The 6,572-nt window shown below is 33.3% G+C and overlaps 1 long non-coding RNA gene across 1 annotated transcript; it reads right to left on the bottom strand.

Moving 5' to 3' along the window:
- Positions 1-2,195: 2,195 nt before the first annotated feature.
- Positions 2,196-3,048, bottom strand: LOC117318084. Its single transcript, XR_004530296.1, has 2 exons — positions 2,996-3,048; positions 2,196-2,292 (listed from the first exon to the last, which is right to left on the bottom strand). It is a non-coding gene; the product is annotated as an uncharacterized LOC117318084 (long non-coding RNA).
- Positions 3,049-6,572: the final 3,524 nt, after the last annotated feature.

Genomic DNA, 6,572 nt, shown 5'->3' with positions numbered 1-6,572 from the left:
TATCAGTGAGAATGTATTCCCCATAAACCCTCTTCACAGAGATACCAAGATGTTCCCCACAAACAATTATCAGTGAGAATGTATTCCTCATAAACCCTCTTCACAGAGAGATACCAAGATGTTCCCCACAAACACTTATCAGTGAGAATGTATTCCTCATAAAGCCTTTTCACAGAGAGATACCAAGATGTTCCCCACAAACACTTATCAGTGAGAATGTATTCCTCATAAACCCTCTTCACAGAGAGATACCAAGATGTTCCCCACAAACAATTATCAGTGAGAATGTATTCCTCATAAACCCTCTTCACAGAGAGATACCAAGATGTTCCCCACAAACACTTATCAGTGAGAATGTATTCCTCATAAACCCTATTCACAGAGAGATACCAAGTTATTCCCCACAAACACTTAACAGTGAGAATGTATTCCTCATAAACCCCATTCACAGAGATACCAAGTTGTTCCCCACAAACAATTATCAGTGAGAATGTATTCCTCATAAACCCTCTTCACACAGAGATACCAAGATGTTCCCCACAAACACTTAACAGTGAGAATGTATTCCTCATAAACCCTCTTCACAGAGAGATACTAAGTTCCTCACAAACAATTGTCAGTGAGAATGTATTCCTCATAAACCCTCTTCACAGAGAGATACAAGATGTTCCCCACAAACACTGATCAGTGAGAATATATTCCTCATAAACCCTATTCACAGAAAGATACTAAAACCCTATTCACAGAAAGATACTAAGTTCCTCACAAACACTTATCAGTGAGAATGTATTCCTCATAAACCCTCTTCACAGAGAGATACCAAGATGTTCCACACAAACACTTATCAGTGAGAATGTATTCCTCATAAACCCTCTTCACAGAGAGATACTAAGTTGTTCCCCACAAATACTTAACAGTGAGAATGTATTCCTCATAAACCCTCTTCACAGAGATACTAAGTTGTTCCCCACAAGCACCTGCTGAATCCATCAACTCAACAGATGTGATTGATACAATGGATTTATTCACACAAAAACAAATAATAACAACTAGATAGCTAGCACTAGCTGTAAAGATCGCAATCAAATCAACAGTGAACATTTTTTATCTTCAATACCAAATTAAACAATAACTGAAATTCAAAAAAACAAATCTCTCAGTCTTCAAAAGATATCAATCATTGCATTGTTTTGCATCGAAGGGTATAAATATCCAAATAGCCTTAGGCTTAAACATGAAATGTAGTAAGTTGAAAATAACATGGCATCATACTAATATTGAATGCAATATTGCATTAAATAAACACATACAATGTAACATTTCACATTTTCCTCTGCACTATATCCGAGATTTGTCATCATTGAGAGTTCTCTAATACTTCCATAGTACTATGTAAAAGGTCAGGATTTCTTATTCCAATATGACCTTGATGACATTGATTATATATATTTAAAATCATCCATACAAATGAAACAGGTCCTAATTTTATCTTTTTTAATGAAAAATAGTGGTAACAAACATTCGCTTGTATATCTTGCATTGCCACTTAAATGTCAAACACAGGTATTTCCCTGGATCAAATTAAGATGAGTTATTTTGGAGAGTGAATGGAATTATTATTAAGAAACAGAAGAAGCCTTAGAATAAACATTGAGGATTTTGCCACAAAGGCAAAGACTGACGGTGATGGAGACATAAGGATTCAAGCTAAATGTTCAAAGGGAATTCGCAAGAAAATTATTTAAATTTTGTGAGGAGAAAATTGTATGTACTAAATGTCTAACTCATTCAGAGCACCAATTAACATTTGCTGATATAAGTACATATACAGTGCATCATTGGATGCAAAACAAATGTACGTAGATAATTCTATCCTAGGTTCTTCCAAGAAATGGAATTAATTCAACCGAGTCATTTCGTCGTCACAAGTAAATAAAAGTAAAGTAAAACACCAAAAACGGCACACTCTTCATTATTGGAATCAAAACATTTCTTGACGAACATAACATAGATTTAGTTCCGCAAAGAAGATGCTTGCAAAAGCTTCATCTTTTTTTTCTGATGCTGCTGTGTCAGGCTCCAAACTTAATACTTAATACACTTCCAGCCTCTTTTTTCGAACATTGTTTTCACATAAGTGTTTTTCCTTGTCCCTAATAAAACATCATTTTTTGTTGGAGGCTTATTTGATGTACGTAATACATGGATGAAATATGCGCTTAAGGATTTCAGTGTCAGCTTTGGTCCAGGGCACCCTGTTTTTTTTCTTTCTTTCTTTTTCCAGTGAAGGCTCTGAAATTAAAACAAAATATACATCAGTATATGAAAATATGCATTTGCTGATCTATTGCGGGGTCATAAAAATACATTTTATACCACAATATGCGGGTGTTATTCAATTCTCAGTGTATCAAATAATTACTTAATGCAACTGTTGAATAAGTATATAAGTACATTTTGTATATATCCATATTGCACAAATAAATTTTAATGGTAAAATGAGAGTCCATCGGTCACAGTCAATTATTAAATAACTTATTGCTACTGAATGGTTTCAAAATTTTGGTGAAAGTGATCATACTATCTGTTTGTTTTATGAAAAATACAAAGACTCAAATATTATTGACCCAGGTGCCATGTTTAATGGAGTCATTAGTCAAGGGAACCATCATAAAGGTCAAATAGGACTGCTGGTCACCTTAAACACAAGTTAATGTAACGTACGCCAGGTTTTGTAGTTGAATGAAAGCCGGAATACCCGGAGTGAAAACACCGATCGTGACCTACATTCAGTATCTGGCAACTAACTGCCCCAAATAATCTTAAACATGAAACCTAGAGGTTAAGGGCATTAAGTTGTTGTGATCTGGATTTAGTGGCTGAATACAGGGTTTCTGTAGTGTAGGGGGATAAAAACTTTGAAGGCATTTGGTTGCATTAGACAGTAAGTCGATATAAACAGGGGTTCGTAAGACAGGTTTGACTCAATTGATACCTTTCTTTTCTTGGTGATGGTCAATGCACTGGAATCATTGTGGTCACTTGCATGTCTCACTGAAATGTATTAAAACTGTTTTTGTTTAAGAAGAAACAAGTTGTAATGTTTCTATAGCATGGAATTGATCTTATTTTTTCAATAATGAAGGGTTAGACAGGGAAGAACATGTGCAGTGTGCAGTATGCCATATAGCAACTTTGATTCTTATAACAATGACAAATTGTTGTGTTCATCCAATATTATAGTATCAGTAACCTCACCAAGTTTCGATTCAAATGGATGGCAATAACACTGTTTAAAGTAGACTTTAATTTACGCAAATACTGATGTGGCCGTTGTTGCTGTCGCCGTCGTAAAAGTAACACGGTGACCTTATGTTTCACTTTCCGCGACTATTGTCGAAGGTGAGACCAAAATCATAATAGGATGTGCATGTTTTTATATCATTTATATTAGGATATCAATAAAATACTGAATGAGAAAATATTTACATTTTCTGAACAAATGTCTACATTGCTAAAGCTATGCCTTATACAAGAAACTGCCATGTTAATGTTGTGACTATACAGGAACATGAAAATATGATGGGTTCAGACTACATTCCTAACCTAAAACATTTGAAAGAAATGGTATTTTCAAAAACAAATAATACCGTCAGTATTACTTAGATGTGCAGCATAATCATAACATGCTAATTAAATCACAGATCATCTGGATAACAGCTGCTCTCTAATGATTTGATTAAGATTCAAAATGTATATCTTTACTTATTCTAGCTAACTGTCATCTGCTTAACAATTCAAATACATAATAATATCTTAATTACTTCCACACCAGGACCAAATTGTTTTCATTCAATGTGTAGTTAATATCTCAGTTTTAGTATATGCTACTTGTATATATGTACCTTGTATCACAAAGATTTTTAAATGTTTGATGATCCTGTTTTGGTGTTGAAATTACAAATACATGAATTGGCTTTATAGTCCACAAATACTATCATAACATTATCCATTCTCCAGTCCATGTTATGTTCAGATAGATCAAACAAAGTTAAAATAACAGCAAAGAAGTAATTGTGTAGAATATCCCACTGAACCTTTCAGAAGAGCAAAATTGCTTGCAGCACAACATTTCAGAAAAATTATAAAACAAAATGAAATTTGATCCACATATCTGTAGATCCAATACATCCATGTTCTTATCACCACAGAAGGCAAGGATTTCACTAAATTGAAAATCATTTCCAAAACAAGCAAATCCACCAGAAGGAAACTCCATATCTCAATCTAAAACTTGTTCTAGATTCCACTTAATCATATTAATTTCAAACATTTTAATGACAATTTGCAAACATTTCAATGACAATGATTTCAATAATTTTGTTCCCCATAAACTCAGAGAGAAATTAAAATATTTCATATCAGATTAAAGAATCCACATCAGGCCTGACCTGATTTTTCAACCAATCTTGGTAAGAGTATAAAGCTTGATTTTCTTCACAAATTTGACAGAAAAGATAGGTTGTAGATGAGAGAATGCTTGATAATCTGATATTTCTCACAAACTTGACAGAGAGAAAGTTTAAGGTAATATTCCTCACAAACTTGACAGAGAGAAAGTTTAAGGTAATATTCCTCACAAACTTGCCAGAGAGAAAGTTTAAGGTAATACAAAAAAAAATGTAGTCCTCACAAACTTGTCAGAGAGAAAGTTCTAAGGTAATATTAATATTCCTCACAAACTTGCCAGAGAGAAAGTTTAAGGTAATATTCCTCACAAACTTGCCAGAGAGAAATCTTGATATTCATCATAAAGTTGACATTTTGATTCTTGATCCTGACAGGAAAAATGTGTTTCACAGTTTGAGATATAAATTGGTCAAGGAAACGAATACAGCATCTTAAATTTGAATTGTGTAAAATATCTATTGAAATGCATGAAGCCAAAATTTTACACAAAAATTTGAAGTCTAAAACTGCACTTGACAATTATTAACAACATGAATGCAAGTTATTTGCAGGAGTTTATGAAATCTCTGACAAATAATTATGCTGATTGTGTAAATGGTATAAACATCCATTTGTAATTTTATGTGACCATTTCATGCAAGTTTTACATATTTTTGTTCATTGCATGTATACATACCCATCATCAAGTCTATCAGGCTTCTGTGGCTTATAAGAAGGGTCTCTGCTGTCAGAATCATAGTCATGAACACTACTATCACTGTCTTTATGTGAGCTACAAAATAAATGTATTTGTATATAACATCAAAAGAATTTTTGTTTTAAAAATAAGTTTGGTGCATGGTTTGATATCATGTGCGAAATCATTCAATCATTGATATTTTTTGTTAAAGCTGCATGCACAATTATATAATCATTAAAATCCCAGCGCAAATCACATGTACCCGTGATGTGACCTTGAACTTTGACCATGTAAATCAACGGGAACCTTCTTCTGTTAATACATTCATAACATGTGATGCACACCCATAAACAATATACTCACTAATTGGTTTGCCATCTCTTTAAGATTCTGGTCTTTCTCAGACCAACACTCTGTAATGCACATAATAACAAATCATAAAATATCCATTAATCGGTTATTCGGGTTAACTAGGTTATATGTTAAAGGCACTTTAAATGTGGTATTTTAAATGGGGTACACTTACACTATACATACAATTTATATGGCAATATCACTGGGATATTGTGATTTTATAAAGGAACTAGTAGAAAATCATATCTTTACTTCTAAATGTATGTGTTTTATCCAGTATCTATGGTAAGCATCTGCAGTGCTACACAATGGATGATAAAAGACTCAAGTGTTAATCATATGTAAATGTGAACAGCTGTGACCTAGGCAGGGAGTAATTAAACTTTTTACGGGAAAAGCTGTACTGGATTAAATTCATTTCTTTTCAAGTCATGGAGACAACTTAATACATACCAATATGGGCCAAATCAGCGAGCAGTTGCTGTCCTCGCTGCAAGAATCCATTACTTGCTCCAGATCCGGCTTTTCTTTAACAGCTGTGTGAAAGAAGAATAATGTAACATTCATCATAGCATCAAACTACTAAAAATGATATGTACATAATTGGAATAATTGAATAATTTAAATGTAACGGCGAATAATTAAATATTTTCTTTAAGCATAAAATGATGTCATTTTTTCCAACAAGCAGATGAGATTGTGAGCACCAAATGAAAGTCTTTTAAAAGAAATTCTTTCTTGAATAACTTCCTAAAACATTGCTGACCAAAACTGCAAGTTAGCTTTCCCTAAGTACAATAATAAAACAATTCCTGTAGGGTATCTTAACTTTAATACATATCTGATAGATAAAACATGTATAATTTTACCAAACTACCAACCCTACCCTATCCACACCCTTTACCAGTAGTATAAGTAATGAAAAAGATACCAACCACTAAAGGCTTCTCTGTTTTCCTTCAGCATGACCATGTTTCCATCATATCTGAAACTCATGTTTCCATCATGACCATCTGTTAGTGTTATGCTCTCTAGTTCATCATCTGATCTCCATTCTAGTTCATCATTT

This window comes from Pecten maximus, chromosome 19 (assembly GCF_902652985.1).
Source record: "Pecten maximus chromosome 19, xPecMax1.1, whole genome shotgun sequence".
Classification (NCBI taxonomy): Eukaryota; Metazoa; Mollusca; class Bivalvia; order Pectinida; family Pectinidae; genus Pecten; species Pecten maximus.
Note: the sequence above shows the minus strand (reverse complement) of the source record. Positions and strands in the feature narration are given on the sequence as shown.